This window comes from Periplaneta americana, chromosome 1, assembly GCF_040183065.1.
Source record: "Periplaneta americana isolate PAMFEO1 chromosome 1, P.americana_PAMFEO1_priV1, whole genome shotgun sequence".
In the NCBI taxonomy this organism is placed as follows: domain Eukaryota; kingdom Metazoa; phylum Arthropoda; class Insecta; order Blattodea; family Blattidae; genus Periplaneta; species Periplaneta americana.
The window spans coordinates 70,086,370-70,108,359 of NC_091117.1; the positions used below are offsets into that span (position 1 = coordinate 70,086,370).

At 33.0% G+C, this 21,990-nt stretch overlaps 1 protein-coding gene and 1 long non-coding RNA gene across 2 annotated transcripts in view; one reads left to right on the forward strand and one right to left on the reverse strand.

Annotated features, from left to right (window-relative positions):
- Positions 1 to 21,990, forward strand: part of LOC138696640 (5-hydroxytryptamine receptor-like) — a 1,489,006-nt gene that overhangs the window by 74,651 nt on the left and 1,392,365 nt on the right. The gene's annotated exons all lie outside the window — the stretch shown is intronic.
- LOC138709030 (uncharacterized) overlaps positions 20,090 to 21,990 on the reverse strand; it is an 84,603-nt gene continuing 82,702 nt past the window's right edge. Inside the window, exon 3 of the long non-coding RNA XR_011334813.1 lies at positions 20,090 to 20,489. This is a non-coding gene — a long non-coding RNA (uncharacterized lncRNA). The remainder of the gene's footprint in view (positions 20,490 to 21,990) is intronic.

Here is a 21,990-nt window from a genome sequence, read left to right on the forward strand (position 1 = left end):
GCTTTTCTTCATCTGTAGTATATCAGCTATGTATCGATAAGATTTTCCCCTTGCATGGTGGAAGACCACTGACTGACGCTGCTCGAACATACTGTCTTTTCCTCTACCCCCCATTTGTTTCTGTCCACTACACAATACTGAGCTACTGAAGGCACACACTGTTACTGACTATTCGTGTATCTGACTACATTATTCTATAGATTGCAGATAACTTACCTGTGGTCTCTGATTAGTGTCCGAAAAATTATGTTGATGTCACATTATGGCGTATATGGGTTCGAATCCCATTACTGCTTTCTAATCAAAGTAAAAATATACATTAAACCCACTATGTATTATCTTTGAAAAGTAAACTTTCCAACAGTTCACTTAAAATTCTTTATTAATACTTTTTACATATGTGGCCATATTATTTAGTAATATATGGGCATTGTCCGAATAATTTAGTGATTCACTGTAAATATCGTACTCCAAGACAAAAGTCTACTTTCCCATTGATTGAGCGTAAATGTCATACAAGTGTAGCACTTAAATATGGTGCTAATTTCGGCACAGGACTTTAAAATAAAATTACAAATCAAGTTCCAAACTTGAAATGTTTTAAAATGGAATCTTTTAAAAATAAACTCATATAATTATTCATGATTTATAATATTAGCAAATGTGTGTATTTTTTACCTTTTTATTTTTTTTACTTATATTTTTATTGACTATCACAGGCTTCTGTCTGATTGTCAATTTATATTAAATGTGTTTTTTCTGTCTTTTCCTGTTTCTTTTTGCTCTTGTGTGTTAGTTATCGGTCTGAATTTAGTGACTTACTGTATTTAGTAAACTGCCTTTATAAATTTTATGTTACATCATTAGCTAAGACCACACCCTACACGAGCCTGGCTCTTACGATAGTGGCTAGGAATATGTTTTTTTTTTTAATTGTACTTACTTTGCTTACTAACTAAATAAATAATTTCAAATAAATTCAAATTCATAACAGTACCTCGATCTCCGTCGTACTGCCAAAGTCGTCGTTAAACAGAATCGGTTCGGTCCCAAAATACTGTTATGTATCTTTGGAATTTTGAAGATATGATTCACTAGTAACTTGTTCCTAACGGAATTGCAGTCGATGCGAATTTCTATTCTAAACAGGTAGAAAAATCTCGTGAAGTTTTGAGATAGAACTATCCAAAAATATTTAATCCTACATCTTGATTACACAACTTTTAATACTATATCACTTCGGAATGTAAAGTATAGATAAGCTTTTACTGTTAATTAACTTGATTACCTTATTGACTAGTTTCATCCGGTGGACTATCCTCAGAGCTGGGTGGGTTTCGCGCCTTCTGATTGTTTTTCCTGTGGGGGTGGGTTCGTATAGTGTAATGTGGAATCAAAAAGTGTGTGTGTTCTGAAATTGAGTTGTGTTGATGATTTGATGCGGGTGTGTTTATGTGTGTCTGTATATTTCGTATTGTTGGAGAGTGTTTGGTTCTGGTTTTTCGGTTGGAGATGTAGAATTTCCATCTCTGTGTTTATGTTGCTGTAGGTGTGGTTGGCGTTTGTGATGTATTCTGCGTATGTATTAGTCTTAAATTGGATTTTATAAGTCCTAAATCTCTCTTTTTTTAGTACCTATAAATCCGTTCCCTATTTATGAGACATTATAATAGAAAAACAGTACAGCTCCGAGAAAAATCCCAAATTGGACCTTGTCTGCAAGTACAGTAACTTCTCTCTTATCCGGAGAGTAGAGTAGGTAATTATTATTGGCTACTCACAGTACAGTACGTGCCTTCTTCCTCCCCGTCATGTACTTTTTTCCTCCCCCTATTTGCAACCCCGTCGTGCTTTCAGTAAATCACAGGTTGTGTGTGGAAGAAGTTCACTATGCTTTCTAAGACATTTACTGATAAACGCTCGAAGTTTAGTTATTTCTTAAAAGACAAATTGGATATTTTGAAGCAGCTGGATGAAGGAGAAACTATTTCTGGTATCGCAAGAAGTACAATTCATGACTGGAAGCGTAATCGGGCTGCATTTGAAGAATATTGTGTATCCACGAGCTCTAATGACAAGCGTCGTACATTGAAGCAGCCTAGTGTTTTCAAATACAATAAGGAACTGTTTCTACGGTTTCAAGACTAAAGAAGGAAAGGTACTCCAATGTCTGGTCCGATTCTGAAAGAGAAAGCGCTTGATATGCTTAAGAAACTTGGAGGCGATAATTTCTCTGCTAGTGATGGGTGGTTGTCAATGTGGAGGGAAAAGTATGGTGTTCATCCACTTGCAATTTGTGGAGAAAGGTTGTCAGCTGGTACCGTTGCAGCTGAAGAATATAAAACTACATTCCGAGATTTTGTGAGTAAACTAGAATTATCTCTCCAGCAGATATACAATTGTGACGAAACCGGTTTAAATAACAAATGTTTACCGAAAAGAACTTTAGAATCTACATCATACAAAACTGCGTCTGGTTTCAAAATCCAAAAAGAACGTGTGACTGTATTAGCTTGCTACAATGCATCAGGGACAAATAAGCTTCCCTTGATGTTAATTGAAATAAATTTTAAAATATACTGATTGTAACTGTTGTAATCGGTGATTTAATTACTGTATAATTCAAATGTTCACAAATAATTTTCTTATCATATTTACTCATATCAATTATGCAGACGATCGAGGGATAGTTAACTAATTTTCGTATCGTCTTGCAGTAAGGCGTGGCCTATGAAATCACGTGAATGCCGGACGACGAAGCGGACGGACGACATAGCAACGGATCACAGAGAATTTACTGTATTACTAAGAAATTATTTAATGAAAAAAAATTAAATCCTTACAGGGACTCCAATCCGTATCAGTTAAGTGTGGACATTATATATAAGAGTTCCTTTACATTGCATTGGGCTTATAATTATATTCATGGATGTAGTGTATAGTGTGACTGGATGCATTAGTAGATAGATATTTACGTAAATAGGCCAGTAACTTGATTGATTGATACGGTATGTAGCGTAAATGATTGATTGGGGTGATAGATAAGGGGATGAATATGTGAATGGAAAGTCATAGGTATATATATATATATATATATATATATATATATATATATATGAATGACCTTGGAATTTTATCCGATGTCTGGATGAGTATAAATGTAGGCCTATAAAATAATGACCATATGCATAGATGTGTCCATAAATATAGTCTCTGACTATGGGAAATAATGAAGGTAAATTGGGAAACTGCCTAACCGTCTTTGTGTTGCGCCGGTACATCTGACGACGGGACGAAGGGGCCGGTTAAATTATTAACAACATCCAGAACACTGGCATGATATGCCGCCATTACCAGGGACGAGGTAAAGCACCACGCTTCAGCATTTTTCACGTTTCATTGAATACGCCTGGCTACTAGCACAGATTTCGAAGTGGGGATTTACGTTTTTCCGAGAAGAGCTCGTACTTGGAAACATGGCACGCCGATTAAAGGGGAACATCGGTTTTATCAGTATGTAATATATGTTGTTTCCTAACAATGCAATTTTAACCATCGGCGCACAATGTGCAATTTTCTTAATCTAGATCAGGAGTCGTCATCTCAGTGCACTATGGTGCAGGCACAGTTTAGACATCAACTGTGCAGTAGGAGTTGGAGGGGGAGGATTCAGGTGATGGCAGTGGCGTTCGTTCACTTGTTCAACCCTTTTTAATGTTTCTAATAATTATAATAAAAATTAAGACGGAAAAAACATGTACTTAATTTATTTTAAGAGAAACTGCAATAAGTAAATCACTTTTCAGTTTAAGACAAGAAACAAGCTGTGTTTTTCCGTTATGTATTGTACCGGTTTTGAAACTAAATAGTTTTTTCTTCCATATTAAAGTAATTGAGAACTTACAGACATATAATGCATTTTCACTGTTACACAATATTAAACAAATCGAATCCATTAGTAATATTTAAATCATGTCATCCTATTTCCTTTGTTCAAGTGTCGTCAATAAAATAAAATTAGTTATTCATTTTTTATCTGACACTATATATCACAAAACCCATTATTTGTTGTTACGTATAACATATGAAATATATTGTCTTTTCTGTTCCAAGACTGAAGCAGGCCTAAATTATTTTATTTCAATGTAAATAACAAGTGATAAAAATTATTTTCTCTGATCATTAGTATTGGTTTTCCTGGATTTTTTAATTTGTTTTTCCCTCACTAACTGGTCAATGTTAAGTGTCAATGCTCGTGTGTGAAGATTATTCTTGTAGTTAATATCATAATTATAATATTTTTAATGTTAGAAAGTAGTTTATTTAAAATATTAGTTTTGGGAATTAATGAAACGATGTAGTCTTTTTTTCCTGAAGTTTTAAAAGGTATTCCTTATTTTTGGTTTAGAAGACCAATATTTTTGTTAAATTATTAAAACCAATGAAATTTATTTTTTTTCCTGTTATATTTTTTTGTGGCATTTGAGTTTTTTCTTCTAATCATAAACATTTCGAAGAAGACATTGTAAATTATGGTCAGAAAGTTGGCTTCTGTGATGACTTGACTCAACACACTGCACACCACTACCTCCTCAGTCAGAGTCTCGGCGCTCCGAACTAGTATGCAGGCCAGCTGATGATGATCTAGATGGACAAAAATCAAATTTCGAATTGTTTAGTTAGGCATATGAATTCATGTTCTTTAACATTTTGAGAATGTTGTGAAGCTTTTGCTGTTTTATCAGAGGCAAGCCATTTTTAAAAGAATATGAACAATAAGTTCTTTCTAATATTTCTCACTCCGGTTCAGGTGTAGACAGAGAGGCTTACTATGAGGGCGATAAGTGAAAATTTATTAGCGATTTATTGTATTGTCAGACATGGAATCTGTTCAGACAGGTACGTTCTTACTAATGTAACTTTAATTTCAAGTTTGTAAAATATTTTTCTTCTTACAGTACGGTTTAAATATTGGATTGGTGCATAGTTACTTTATTCATCTGCTGTCCATGTTTCCATAGCAACCAAGTATTTACTTACGTTATGAACTTATACACCAATCCAATAATACAATCGAATAAAATATTTTTTGAAGTTCTCCAAATATAATATAATGCAAATTGTAATGTAACCGATCACGTTCGGTTACAACTCTTTTACCATTTAATACAGCATCACATAGCGTGTTGAATTCTTGTAATAAAGTTCGCTCTTTCATCAGTAATTAATTTTTTTAAGTTGTGAGGCACATGATAACGCGGAGGCAATTGTACCATATTTGACTTAACAGCAGAAAAGAATCATGGAATGTGAAAGTTTTTAATCACTGTGGGAATATTTTAGACCGCCAAAATTATTCACATGACACCGAACATCAGATTAAAAATACATTGGACATTTATTTATCTAACCTTAAGGAACGCACCGTAGATCAGAACGCATATCTAGTAGCTGAATAAAATTAATAACTTCTCCGAATTCTAACGTATTTTTATGGAACTTCGTATAAGCTTCACAGATGGTACATATTTTTCGTATAGAAATTAAGATTCATTCATTCATTCATTCATTTATTGTATTCCATAGATCTTACATGAGCAATGAAGCTTTAAGATGTGGAACATGTCAACATTTTACAATATTACAATTACAATTTTTACAAATTTTTATAGTTTTACAATTTAGTAATTTTCTACAATTTTTACAATGTTGTACAATTTTTTTTACATTTTGGCGAGATGTAGTGAGATGAAATGAGGTCCGAGGATTCGCCAAAATATTACCCGGCATTTGCCTTTTCGGTGGGGGAAACCTCGGAAAAACCCAACCAGGTAATCAAATCAAAGGGGGTAATCAAATCAAAGGTGTTGATGCCAAGGACTCGCCATAGACCATCCGGCTTCAGTCCCACGGCTGTGGAAAACCTCGGAAGAAACCAAAGACCAAAGGGGGATCCAACCCAAGCCCGAACGCAGCTCCGGAACAGCAGCCCAGCGAGTCTGCCGACTGAGCTACATCGATGGCTCTACTAAAAGTATACAATACATAGCCAATCAGATTATTAAATTTACAAACGCAAACGATCATTCATAAGTTGAGCTATATTATAATACAAAACAATTTAATTAAATTTAAGGCATAAACAATTCAACCAGTTGTGATATACAGAAATTGATAATACATATCATGCAAACTACTTCAAATTACAAACACAAACAATTTATCAGTAGAGCTATATAGATTACTATTCAATTTAAAGCATATACAATTCATCGGCCAAAACTATACAAATATATACAATACAAAGTAGCATACTTTCATTAAGCTATACAAATTTGTGCAATTAATATCAAGTAGATTAATTCAATTTATAATCATAAACAATTCATCAGTTGAGCTATACATATTACCATTAAATTTACAGTAGGTCTATATACAATTCATCAGTAGAGCTACACAGACTAGTAATCATTTTAAGAACATATACAATTCATCAGCCAAACTATACAAACATATACAATCAAATTAGTTCAATTTACAAACTTATTTTCGTTAAGCTATACAATTCATATGAAGTAGATTAATTCAATTTATAAGCTTAAACAATTCATCAGTTCACCTATACAGTATACTATTCAATTTACAGTACACACAATTCATCAGTTATGCTAAACAAAAAATACAATACATAGTAAACAGATTAAGTCAATATAAAAACATATTTTAGTTGAGCTATATAAAATTGTACATGTCATTTAAGTAGAATAATTCAATTCACAAGCATAAACAATTCATCAATTGTGTAGAAGTTATGAGTATGTAGAAATTTGGTTAATTCTTTTCTGAACCTTTTCTCGTTGTTCTTCAAATCTTTAAGATAATTAGGCAGTGCATTGAAGACTGTTATACATGAATAGCGAACTCCTTTTTTAAAACAGCTTAGACTAACAGAGGGTAGATGAAGATCTGATTTATGTCTTGTATTAAAATTATGAATGTCTTGATTAGTACTGAATTTATCTTGGTTCTTAATATACAGCATCATTAGGGAAAGAATGTATTCACAAGGTAAAGTCAAGATTTCTAAGTTTCGGAAAATATTTTTACATGAGGTCCTTTTATGCACACCGGTCATTATTCTTATAGCTTTCTTTTGTAAAACAAAAACGTGTTTAGCTTCAAACGAGTTACCCCAGAATATTAATCCATATTTCATTACAGAGTGAAAATATGCAAAGTATGACATTTTAAGTAAGTTTATATCACCAATAGTAGATAAGGATCTTAATGCATAACAGGCAGAGCTCAATTTACGAGTAATACATTCTATATGCGTTTTCCAGTTCAAGTGATTATCCAATTCTAAACCAAGAAACTTTGTGCTGATTATAGGCCTATTTGCATAAGAAAAACCACTCCATTATAGAGGTGCATTTAGACAAAATTACTAACTTCTCTCTTATCAAGCATGGTTTTATGAAACTTTGAACAGAAGTTGCAAGTAGCCTAGTGTATATTTTTTTTTCTCCAAAGTCTGATTATGTTTCTATAAGAGGAACTGCTGTTTTACAATGGTGTATTTAGACAAAATTAATAACTTCTGTCCTATATAAAATACTTTTATGAAGCTTTGTACAAAAATTACAGGTGCATACAAATATAATAAGAGTTTGTACACAAAAAATATATGCTACATATAACATTTTGTCTAAAGGAATTTATTATTAGTAAGTTACTAGACGCGTCGATTACAGCCTTTTACAATAATTTATTACTGTAGTCTACACATGTGGAGTAACGGTCAGCGCGTCTGGCCGTGAAACCAGGTGGCCCGGGTTCGAATCCCGGTCGGGGCAAGTTACCTGGTTGAGGTTTTTTCCGGGGTTTTCCCTCAACCCAATATGAGCAAATGCTGGGTAACTTTCGGTGCTGGATCCCGGACTCATTTCACCGGCATTATCACCTTCATTTCATTCAGACGCTAAATAGCCTAGATGTTGATACAGCGTCGTAAAATAACCCAATAAAAATTTATTACTGTATTTCTTATTTATATTATGAATTGCCCTTTCTCCTTTAGTTATTTAGATTAATACCATTAATAAAGATCTTAAGCTCTTTAATAGCATACAAATTAAAATTCATAATGTTTTTCATTATCTCTTTTAGTTTTGTGTTACTGTCATTCTTATTTTACTTGAATGAACGTTATTAATTTTTTTTTTCTGTATTCACACACATTTCTGGTGGCGTGCAAGAGAAGTCTGATGGCCTTGAAACCTCGAGAATAAATAAAATTATTATTATTATTATTATTATTATTATTATTATTATTATTATTATTATTATTATTATTATTAATTTTTATAACTCCCAATTTTTAATATATTTTAAATATCTCATTGTTAGATCTCAGATAATATATGTATGGACACATTAATAGTTTCATTGAGTTTAGTGAAAACTGCACACCCATGGAGATTTTTGAATATCAGGAATGTACAGACGTGGAAAAATTATATTAGACTAAATTAATAAAATGATAATATGTGCAATGAAGCTGTATTTATTTATCTGTAGAAATAATGAACAAAAATGTATTTTGCACGATATAATGAACAGAAAATTGAGTCTTGAGGTTACTAATATTTTGTGAACATTCCCTTATTCTTTATTAACACGTTCATTTTGTCAGGGATACTGGAAACCAAAGTTTGACACTTTCTTTGAATATCAGTATCATTTACCCAGATATCAGACAGTGCTTAAATGAGTCCATGTGTTGTTGTAAGCCTCTTTTTATCCACTTTCTTCTTCAGTATAGATCACAGATTTTCACTTTCGTTCATGTCCGGTCTTCTTGCAGGCCATGAGAGACTGTCTTCTATAGTGCATACTTAAAACACCAGTAGTACCAACATAGCTACAAAAATACTTAGCCTTTGGAAAATATACCAGACGATGTAAAGAATTATATTTGCAAACAATAGAGACTCTGTGAATTATACTGACAGTTGATATGACGAATTATATTATGTTTCCAAGAAAACGTTTTAGTCTAATAGTTTGTCCACGTCTGTAGTTTCGATAAAAAAGTAAATTTGTGAAAATAGATACAATACTGATTTATGGATAGGGTCTGTATAATAATAGCTCAAAGAACACTTAGAGGTAAAAAAAATCGTTTAATACCAACTTCCTAAAATCCCAAGGAGTATTTTAGTACAGAAAGCCGAAAAACTATTTTTATTAATTTTTTTCCTTTGCAAAAACTCGGTCCTAATGTTCCTTAACAGACCGGACAATTTTTTAACATTACTTTCCAAAGTGAGTTCTCAAGAAGAAACAGCGTGTTTGAAATGAGGCATAGTAATTAAATATACTAAATAAATTATAACAATTAACTAAGTTATTATTTTGCATAGATTTACTACGTGTTCTGAGTAATCTCCATTAACATATAAGCACATATTAAAGGGCGTAACTGTACGTCTGTCCTCGAAGGGAATATGTTTTAAAGCAAAATGGAAACGTATACATCATCAAGGCTTCACTCAAATTGTTTGTATCCTGAATGAACAACCAAATCCTGCGGTTTTTGTGATTGAAACAAATTTTTATCCTGAAATGCACTTCTACCTTCACAAAATGTAGGTACTATAGATCTTCTAGTGCCTGCAGAGTGAAGTTGAAGCGAATACCATTTTTGTTGCTTCACGTTCAAAAGCTTTCCATATGCGGACTCAGTTTCAGCTGTATTCTGAGAACTGGCCGTGCTGTTGAGTGGCGTTATATCAATGTTTCATGGAATGTTTTGAGTTCTCAGTAATTTTCTGGATATTTTTGCTAACCCGCTGCTTCATTTGGTTAATGTTTTGCGGATTATGGCCTACAGAACGTGTACAATGACCGATAGAACCTCTCTCTTCATATTTTACAATAAGCTCCGGGAATAAAGAGAGATTATATGGGTCATACCTGAAACTAGTTAGAGATGTAAATCCTCTTAGCACATTGAGGAACGAGATTTAGACATTTTAGTGTGGAAAAGTGTTTGTTTCGTAACAGGAGTATATTTTCTAATTATAAAACTATCCTTAATGACAAAGCTACCAATAATGAGCTACAAATTATTTAATTTTTGTATAGGCCTATTATGTATGAAAATTTGTATAAAGTCAACTTTTTGGCACGATGCAGAACATCATCAAGTTATAGAATCAACAATTTCCTTTATAGCAAATTTTACAGTCAGAATTTATTTTTTAGTAGGTTATTTTACAACGCTTTATCAACATCTTTGGTTATTTAGCGTCTGAATGAGATGAAGGTGATGATGCCGGTGAAATGAGTCCGGGGTCCAGCACCGAAAGTTACCCAGCATTTGCTCATATAGGGTTGAGGGAAAACCCCGGAAAAAACCTCAACCAGGTAACTTGCCCCGACCGGGAATCGGACCCGGGCCACCTGATTTCCCGGGCAGACGCACCGACCGTTACTCCACAGGTGTGGACAGTTAGATATTTAAGGAGGTGCACATTACAGTTCAGACCTGTCCCTTGTCATGCTTTTTTTTTAAGGGGAGTAGGTAGTGACGTCTGAGTGATTAAAGACTTTCAATACAAAAGTTTAAGATCAATATTTTTAAGCTTTTAGTTTTCAGAGTGGGATAAATGTTCTATGGTTAGACAGTAAATCATTCTGTATTCAGTGGTATGAAGGACAGCTAATTAGTTTCTTATCCACTTGCAAAACAAAAACCCTAACTAATGACCTCTTTTTCACTTCTCTAAATGTACTTCAAATTTCAGGTGCACATTACTTGCTACAAAATTCACTTATATGCCTTGTATTTTTTAAGTTATCAAGTAATATATATTGTAAATTATAAAGCAAAAATTAGGTAAATATTTCACTCTTAGTGAAACAGAAAAAAATATTAAACTTTTTATTAACAATTTTTGCTATTTTTTTTTTCAATTAATATATATGTTTTCTCTCAAGTTCTGTTTGTGATATTCATAAACCTGTAGATCAGTTTTGTAGAACACAAGCTGCAGAAAACACTGTAAAAGTATCATGCAAATATATTTGTAGTTTCAGAGACCAATGCACTAAAGTTTGAAAAATATCAACTTAAGGAAAACTGTGTTTAAACATAAATGCATGTATGAATTACATCTGCCGCCAAATTTAAAGAGACCATTTAAAGGGCTTATCTTCAGAGATACCCATAGTACATATATTGTTTTAAAGAGCAAGTTTTGTTACTTTTTCTTTCAAAACACAAATTTAAAATCGGATTTTTTACCCCTAGGCAATAGACTACATCTCACTTGACGATATGTGTCAGAGGAAGAACAATTGTTTGCATAGTACATCTGAAGTCTGGTTAGTGTAATGTGTAGCTATTCTGCAGTGGAAGGGGAAAGGAATTGGCCATCCTACCACATTACCTCCTGGCCTAGTTGCCTCATGAATGATGCGTTGTAGGTGTCTCTTGTGGGGTCCAGATATGTCTTCGGACAATTGACTAAACGACGAAAAACTATAATCACTACCCATTTCTGTTAAGTAGTATATATATTTTTATTTTTTCAGATATGAAGGACAATTCATGACTAATTGTAATGACTTGACAAATTCAAACAATTGTTTATAATAGGGTAAATCTCCAATTACAATAGATGGTACAATATTGTAGTTGCTTATGCCATAAAAATAGAAAACGAAGAAAATATATAAATTAGAAAAGTAAAGCTATAAATACAAATAAAAAATAAAAAAGAGATATATACATATATACATATAAGATGTAAAATGTATAAATGAACTTAACGAGACCCAAATAGCACTATAATTTAAATAAGCTTTCTCCAAAATTCATATGGAAATGTATTTAATGTAAGACAATACTGAGATCTAGATCCCAAATTTTACATAATTCATTGAACTTAAAATACGTACAGTAGTGGCAAAAAAACCGGACCGACGACGGAATAATCAAAGTCCCCGAAATAAGCGACTGCGCATGCCACGCCCGGCATTCACAAGATCGCGAGTAATCTATTGAAATTGTAGTTTCGACTGCTGACGTAGCCCATTTTGAAAACCATTAGAAAATAAGCTGGAAAAATTCATGTTCTGGGAATAATAAGTTAATTGAGTAGTAAAATATCGCTGCAATCGAAAAGTATTTGGAATACATTTTAATAAGGAAGGATTCGAACCACGAAAGTCTTAGTTACCAGTCTATCGTGCTGTCACTGTGTACGAGGCTCTGAAATCTGCTACAAGGGTCGGTCCGTTTTTTTTTTTGCCACTACTGTACATTCTTAACAGTGATGAACTTTTATGTTATGAGTTGTTTGGTTTTTTTGTAGTGTAGTAATATGTGATTTCTTAAACTTGAAGTGTTAAGCTGAATTTGTGGCAGTATTATCCAATAGACCGTACAATTTTTTATGCAATAAAGTTTCTCCGCAGGCAATCAGTGATTGGCAAGAGACATTAAATTAAATTAAGTAAGTAGACTATTGTGCGAAACTTTCTTATAAAAGATCGAAAAATGATATATACAGTGTATATATATAGGTATCTTGAAAATCGTTCCTCATTTAATTTCAACTTGACTACAGTGGTGGCCAAAAGTTTAGAGCACCTCTTCAAAAATTGATACTTTTTTAAATATAATATTTATATGGAAAGTATTTCCTGAATATTTATTAGTACTGAAAATATACTGGTTACAGCTGAAAATGTATAAAGTTTTAATTTTTAATTTTCAAAAATGATTGTTTTAAAAATATATTTGTGTTTTTTAATTTTTTACATTTTTCAGATAAAATGAATTTCTCAATAATAAAAATTAATTTCAAAAGTAACGAAAATATGGTTACGAAACAGTTTAAGAATGGATCAATTGTAATATCAAGAAAAATAAGAGGTTTCTTACGTTTTCTTCAAGCCACAGAGTGACAACTGTAATTTATTGCCTGTCGTAAACTGTTATTGTTAGGAGTGGTCCTTTTATTAGTGTTGGATGACTGTAGTTTGGGTGGAAGATGTTTTGTTTACATGTTTCTTCAAGCTACTTGTGTGTATTGTAAATAGAGATAGATTAAAGGTACTTTTAAAATATATGAGAGCTTCAGTTTATTAGTTGTGTTCGTCAGAATAAGTTCTTATCCAAGAAAGATTTGGTCATATCAGCAAGATAATGCCCTCTGCCACACTTCTCGAAAATCCAAGGCATGGTTCACCGAGAATGGTATACCGCTACTGTCTTGGCCTGCTAGGAGTCCACATTTGAACCCCATTGAGAATATCTGGGAGGTTCTAGGGAAGGAAATACACAAAAAGAACGTAAGAAATCTTCAAGAATTGAAATTGCAGTTAGCAGAATGTTGGACAACCCTGAGAAAGGGTTATATATAGAATCTAATAAACTCAATGCCAAAGAGAATACGTGTTGTTACAATGCAAAAGGTGGTCCTACAAAGTTCTAAGTGGATTTCGGAGAGAAATATTGTGTTATTAATCAAAATATGACTTTTAACTCTTTATTTTTTAATTGGAAAATTATGTTAATTTGTGTGTTGTTTGAAAAAATGGCGACAATTAATTCAAATTTCTTTTATAAATTGTCTCTTTACATTTTAGGAATATTGGAAATTAATATTAATTATTAGAAGCGCAAATTACAATTTACAGAATTTTTTATAGTATTGGATTTGTGTTTTATAGAAAAAATAAAACTGTACAATTCCGCCCATTCCATGACATATAACTTTTGATTTGTACATATCATACATAAAAAAGACTATTCTTTTCAGCTATACTAAAATCATATAATTATTTAAAGTTGTGACATGATACACTGAGTAAAATTGCCTTTTTCAAGGGGGTGCTCTAAACTTTTGGCCACGACTGTACCATATTATTTAGAAGCGGGGGACCAAATTATTGAGATATATTAAAATTTAGTGCGTACGAGAATTGAAAAGAAGTGATAAAGTGGAATTGTTTTGCAAATTTTTTATGTTCCTAATAATAAATCCCAAATGTTTAAAACAAGTATTTATGTATTAAATACGGGATTATGAAAAGTCAAATTATGATTAATAGTTACACCGAGATCTTTCACACAATGGCCTATATTCATAGTAATTTGTATAATTACCTTTTAAGGGACACCACTGGAACTTAGTCTTGAAATGTCTAAAGTTTTTGATCAATTTCTTTGAAATTGGGTGGATTTATTGTATCTGTATATTTAATTAATAGCACCAAATTTAATCACATTTCATACATTTCTTAGATATTAATTTTCACTTATTTTAATGATATTAAATTATTCGTAAATTCAAAACATCCCTTACGGCTTCAGAACTGTTGTTGCGTATTAAAATTTTCTGAGAAGGAGTTACATTTTATAATTAATAAAACTACCCATGATTTTTAATTTCGAACATTGTTTAATGATATTATTTTTTTATTGGAATCTTAGTTTTTGATTGTTAATTTTATTTCATTTATAAAAGCTAAAATTTCGTATCATGAAAGGTTTCAGCGAATGGCTGATTCCTTGCATAGTTTTGTATATTGGAGTATATTGATTATTGTTACAAAGTGACATTCAAATCGCAAATGTAAGCCGCTAGGGGCCTTTTTATTTAGTAAAGACGTAGTTTTGAGAAAGCTCAATTTTTAGTGGGTGTGTTAGGTTTAAAGGAGCTGCCCGTAGCATTTTAAAAATTTCCGCCAGATCTCTCTAAATGGCGGGCGGAGAGTAAATATAGGGCAAATGTTAAGTAAATATACTATATATGGTAACTATATAAAAATAATAAAAATATTTATTTCTGCCATTTTGGCCAAACATTCAATCCTAGTGTTCCTTAAATAACGTAATAAACTCCTTGTATTAGTGATTGACGAGGCGGTCTTTAGGTTATTGTGGTAATAAAAGTTACCATAAACGCTGTGAAATTTTCAATGTTGCAGAATTAGATTTGATTCATTTTCCGATGAAAACTATGTATCGTATTTATATCTATAAAATTGAAATATACTTAGTATACGAAACAACTCAATGCAAAACGGAAATTGGAACATCATTAGTAAGGAATCGGATTCATTAGTCAAGTTGTAAGCAACAGTTGACGTGGAAATGTTGCTCATGAGTGAACTTCGCGCTAGCAGTTCAGATGAATGTCTCGCTTTGAGTCCTGATAGATACCTGCTGTCAAAACAAGTTAGTTGAGTGTGATTAATTGCTACAGCTGGTATTTAATACAGTATGTTTATTAACAATACAACAGTTAGCAAACTAGCGAGTGTAGACTATAGGAAAAATACAGAATTGTTGGTAAAAATATATTGAAGAAACCATATACGCTATGAATTTTTCATTGCCTACGACACAAGAATTAAATGTTATATCATCAAAAGTTTTCGGAATTTTTGGCTCTAAGAGTTACATTTTAGCCCCGATCACATAAAACAGATTGATAAGCCTAATGGACTTTCAAGACAACTTATATAAATGTCGCTATCTAGAGACTCCAAAAGAAGTCACATTATAACTCTGATGGAATTGCATGGAGTAATAGCTTGCAACTGTACTTCCATCTAGCGGTCGTTAACGAGAAATTCATTTTCAACAATGGTGATCGTGATGGTTGTTCTCTTTTATATGTGGCCATTCCATAACATGGGACAGGACCCTACCGACAAATTTTGAGAAATGATAGGTCGTAAGAGAGGATTATTTTTTGTACAATACCTCGGCCGAACTTTAATTTCTTTTAAATGTAAATTAGAAAAATATCTTATGATGAGTTGCCAGACCTAACGCGTTGCAAATATTTAATGCAAGTGTTCCACTGTATTTATTTATTTTATTTTTTATTTCTTATTTTTATTGTGCAATCGTGTAAATCATGATTATTTATCACTTAACACCAATATGTATCCCACTGTGTTGTTTTTTTATTAGTAATCTATTCATTTATTGTGTACATTTTATTCAACTGTCGGTTTCTGGTTTAATTATGTGAATCCTACTTACTTGTAATCTAATACTAATATGTATACTAAAGTGTTTATTTTTATTTTTACTGTGTATATTTTTTTATTGAATTATCGACTTCTGTTTTTATGTGATTCGTATTTCATTCTAACAACATTAATATGCATTCCACTATGTTTATTTTTATTTTATGAGGTAAGTTTTATGTAATTATATTTTTTGATCTCATTATGTATCTAAATTGTATCAGTATGTAATTACTTAATTCCGATCCAGTTATATGTACAACTATGTAAGCAAGTTTTAATCCTGGTTGAGTGTAAGAGAAGGACTTAACGGCCGTAACTCTGCCACGTTAAATAAAGCCATTATTATTATTATTATTATTATTATTATTATTATTATTATTATTATTATTATTATTATATTTTGACACCTTAGCAGCATTCATCATACAACTCTGTTAAGCATGGCAGTGTTGTGTTGGATTGTTGGATGAAAAAACGGATTCAAGATGCATCAGACAGACCTATAACAAACTACAGCAGTGCAACAAAGATGATAAGGACTTAAAGTACATTCTTCTGCAACATACGTGATGTGGAATGCGCTTCTAAAAAGGATCCATAACTCACGAAGGACGTGACATCGAGCATATGTTCTTTAGCAAAAATTGACCCTCTCTGTGTGATCAATCATTCCTCAAAATTTGTCGGTGAGGTCCTGTTACACCCTGTATATACCGGTATACTATGATGGATTTTATATGCTTAAATTAGACTCAATAAAAGTATGAAATAGGCCCTAGAAATTAAAATTAGGCTAGAAATATATCTAAAATGAACTCACGAACTTTGTCATCTCCTATTAAAATTTAATACAGATTTCTTATACAAATAATAATTGTCTTATAGTCCACTCCTCTTTCTTATAAGTTCATAAGAAGGAAAAGTAAATATCGGCGCTAAATTTACTTTTGATAATAGGATTTACAGCCAGATGTACAATTCCTTGGCATTTTATTTCATGTATTCTAAAATAAAACAAGTGGCATTGATCAGTGTATTGAAATTTGTCTCTCCAATTAGCTATCAGCTATATACCACACTGCTTATCTTAAAGCGTTAGAATATTTATTTGTTTTTCAAACATTTAAGAGTCACTAAGGCTGTAACATACAGTTCCCTAAGATTCACCTTTCAGTTTTATTTTCCAGAAATTTGATAATCTGAGAAATGCGATCTATAAAGTCTAAGAGAATGTAAACTCTGATTTACATTTAATGATATTTACAGTGGGAGAAAGACACACTCAAATTTGAAGGAAAACGCACTTTTGCAATGGCTAATACTCATTATTTAATCAGAACAACAGAATCAATTTGTGTTTATGAGGGAGTGAAGTATAAAAAGAGAGAGAGAGAGAGACATTGACTTTATGAGGGAAAATTATCATGACCAAATAGAAGAAGTAGCAACAGAGATGAAACTGACCTTGAACGAGGGCAAAACCATATACTGCATGGTTATGAATATAAAGAGTTCAGCAACCTGTATTCCTTACAAGTGGACACTTCTTCCTTTGAAGGGATAGGCCTACAACGTTTTAAGTATCTTTGTACGACAATAACCGATCACAATGAGGTCAGTGTAGAAATCAGATAGCGAATACAAGTGGGCAACAGATGTTTCTTCGGCCTGCAGCATTGTCTAGCCTCCAAGAATGTGTCAAGGAATTCGAAGAAGTTAATATATCGTACAGTACGACCAGTAGTGATTTATGGCACTGAAACCAGGGTTATTACAGTAAGGGATGAGTTCTTATCTAGTACCTAGGAGCGGATAATCCTACGGAAAATATATCGACCCTTACAGGAGAGGGATATATGGAGAGCTGAAGTTTATGCTTCATATAATGAACCTGCGATTGTCGCTGAAATAAAATCACGAAGACTCCGCTGGTTGGAGCATTTGGAATGAATGATGGAAGACAAAAAACGTGTGGAAATAGAAGCTGAAGGAACGACGTGGAAGAGGAAAGCTCAGAGCAAGATGGCAGGATGGAGCGAAAGCTGACCTTAGGCAGCTGGAGGTGCTATGATGACGGGGGCGTGCGTTGGATCGCAATATCTGCAAGAATTGAATCTCTGAATTTAGAAGTGTACGTCTATGTGTTTTTCTGGCATGAAGGTAGTTTCTGTAGGTACGTTAAATTTAATTTAAATTTTAATTACAACTTTATGGCTTAGTAATGTGAATAGAATCATTTTTAAGCATATACAACTTTTAGCTCAAAAACATTATTTTTGCAAATACAATCTTTTGAGTTAGCATTGCAGAATAGCTAGTTTTACTTTTGCCTCTATATTTACATATATGGACAAAAATCAGGATTCTACTCGCGATAGTTACCGAATAAGAGGTGTTAAACATTTGAAAAATAACACTTTTTTTCTGAGGAAATTATGAACTTTCCACTAGTATTACACTTTTTTGTTACACACAACATGAGCTACTTCCTCTCAAAATCTGCAGAGTTATTTCACTTCTGCCCTACATTTTAGAACTGCACTTGCATTTATTGTACCGTTATACATATACATAAATGCGCCGATCACTCAAGATCGTTGCTTCCATGCCAATTGAGTCAATCTATCAAACAGCTTCAGATTGTCTTTAACAACTGAGCTTCTATACGTGGTTATGTGAAAACATGTCAAGGACCGACGTATGGCGATTGTCCTGGAATCTCTTATATATAGCCACCGGCGTAGCTCGGTAAGTTAAGGCGCTTGCCTGCCGATCCGGAGTTGTGCTCGGGCGCGGGTTCGATTCCCGCTTGGGCTGATTAACTGGTTGAGTTTTTTCCTAACCGTAAGGCAAATGTCAGGTAATTTATGGCGAATCCTAGGCCTCATCTCGTCAAATATCATCTCGCTATAACCAATTCCATCGATTCTGAATAACCTCGTAGTTGATACAGCGTCGTTAAATAACCAAGTAAAACAAAATCTCTTCATATGCGCATTGAGGTTTGTCTTTTTCTCTGCATTTAAGTGTTGCATTTAGTTTAGATTTCAGGCGTTTTCCCGGTTCTAGATAACTTCTCCGTTTCCTATATCCTGTGTGTTGTCTACATTCAGGGCAGTCCGGGAACTTATTGATTGCCCATTTTAACTACAATCCTAGTATAACTGTTACGGTAAAACTGTGATAAATAAATTTTAAATTCGTAATAATACTTTAGTAACTGAAAGTTCACAGCATCAAATTATTCACGTTCGTTACGAATCAGCTCATATATAAATTAATTACTTTTAATTTTACTGAATATCTTTATAGCCTACTTGTTAAAGACCGCTCTGTTAACTCTAAAAATTATGTATTATTTCATTTTAATTCATAAAAGTAGAATTTATTAATGTTATTACTAAATAATTTTGTAATAACTCTTGTTGTAAATTGTTGTATTTCCATGGAAAGTCAGCTGTTATAATTATGCATTTAATTAAATACAGCCACACTGAAGAAGAACAGATATTGCAGCATTGACACAATTACATTACGTATGTTTATGTTCCGGATTCCGTATTTGTACATGCAAGGCAAGGGTGCTCGGTGTAAGAGTGGTAACCAAATGAAAATAAACAACACCACCAGCTAGCACACAAAACACACCGTACGTTCTGCTATTCGGCTGTAATTTAGCCACTAATCTAACCGGAAATGACCACGAGGGACGCACATAAATTATCTGAATTATAAAATGGCGAATATGCTTAATGTCGTTCTCTGTGAAACCAAAGAGCATTTTCCTGCAAACGTGTCCCAGTGCACTGAAAAAAAAGGCTTAAAATTTTATTATGGGGCTAGTTGTTTGAAGAACATCACAAATGATTCTTTATTTAATCTAGATGCAGTAAATATCAGCTTTCATTAGAATCTTTATTTCTATTATTTGTTTATAAGGAACTCATAACGAGGTTTTTTTGTTTTATAAAAGTTAAAGATACACTTTAATACATTTATGAATTAAACCCATTTCCTTGAGCTTTGCTTTCCTCCATTTGCGTCGATGATTACAGAATAGAGTATTAAGTTCTAATGGACATTTCTCTGTCACACATGCTATAGAAAATGTACGACTCACTTGAAATACTATGAGAATTAAAAAAAAACTGACAGAGGTATATCTTTACTATTCTGTATAAAGTATCTTTAGGTAGAAATGTGTGCGTGTTATCACCTGTCGAAAACTGTATAGTTTTACTTTGGTATTTTATGTGGAACTACGTTTTGCTAGTAGATGGTAGCGTTTATAGATGGTAAGAATAGGGTGATATTAAGAGAATGATTATACATATGTGATGGCTGCTCGCAACCAGTCGAAATTTCTTAAGAAGACCATGTCGATGTACCAGCCGCCGATTGTCGTAGGCGCCGTTGTTGAGGAGAGCCTGAAACCAAAAGTGTCGCGTATTAATTCAAGGAAGACGGCGTTCTGTTCCTGAATACATCTTTGCTCAAATAACCGACGAACACGGCCGAAGTGCTGTGGTAATACAAGGTGATCAAGGGGAATATAAGTAGAAAAATACTATAAATACAAGGAAAATAGAAGGAGAATTAGTAAAATAAAAGAAGAAAAAGGCGAATAGAAAAGGAACAAAGAGAATACAAGAAAAACAAAGGGAATGGAAGGAAAACAAGGAGAAAAATACAAGGAAATCAAGGAGCTACAAGTAGAACTGGGAAAGTACAAGAAGCGCAAAGAGAATACAAGAAGAAAAATACAAGTAGAAACCAGGAGAATACAAAGTTAACAGAGGTATAACAAGGAGAACAAGGATAATAAAAGAAGAAAAATGCGAGTAGAAACAAGGAGAATACAAGGTGAACAGGGGGATTACAAGAAGAGAATACAGGGGGAATATGGGGAATACAAGAAAGAAAGGAAGAGACAAGGAGAAGAAAGGCAATACAGGAACAATAAAGGGAATAAATGAAGATCAAATGGAATACAAGTAGAAAAAAACAAGAAAAACAAGGAGAATACAAATTGTCCTGATTGAATACAAGAAGAATAAGGCGAATAAAAAAGGAACAAAGAGAATAAAATAAGAATAAATAAAATAACAAAAATAACAGGAAAACAAGGAGCAAATACAAGAACAATAAAGAAAATAGAAGGAAAACAAGGAGAAAATAGAAGAAAATCAAATAGGAATAAGGAGAAAACAAAGCGAACAGGGGATCACAAGACGAACAAAGAGAATGCAGGAAGAATATGGGGAACACAAGAAAGAAAGAAAAATACAAGGGGAAGACAAGGAGGAGAAGGACATTACAAGAACAACAAAGGAAATAAAAGCAGAACTAAGGGAACACAAGTAGGAAAAAAATGGGAATACAAGGAGCAAAAACAAGGAAAATAAGGAGAATACAAAATGAACTGGTAAAATACGAGAAGAAAAAGGAGAATACAAACGGAACAAAGAGAATACAAGAAGAACAAACGAAATAGGTAGAAAACAAGGAGAAAATAGAAGAAAATCAGGCAGGATACAAGGAGAACTGAGAGAATGCAAGAAAAAGAAGAGTACAAGAAGAAAAGTAGAAGTTGAAACAAGGAGAATACAAGACGAATAGGGTGATAACAAGGAGAACAAATCAAGAAGATACAAGTAGGAACAAGAATAATACAAGGTAAACAGGAGGATTACAAGAGGAACAAAGACAATACAAGGAGAACAAGGGAAATACCAGGAAGAAAGGAAAATACAACGGTAATACAAGAAGGGGAAGGGCAGTATAAGAACAACAAAAGGAATAAGGGAGAAAGACGGGAATGCAGGGAAAACAAGGTGAGCATAAGGGAACAGAGGGAATACAAAGAGAACAGAGCAAGAAAATGAGAAATCTAAAAAAATTGTAGTGCAGGGAGGACAAGGAAAATAT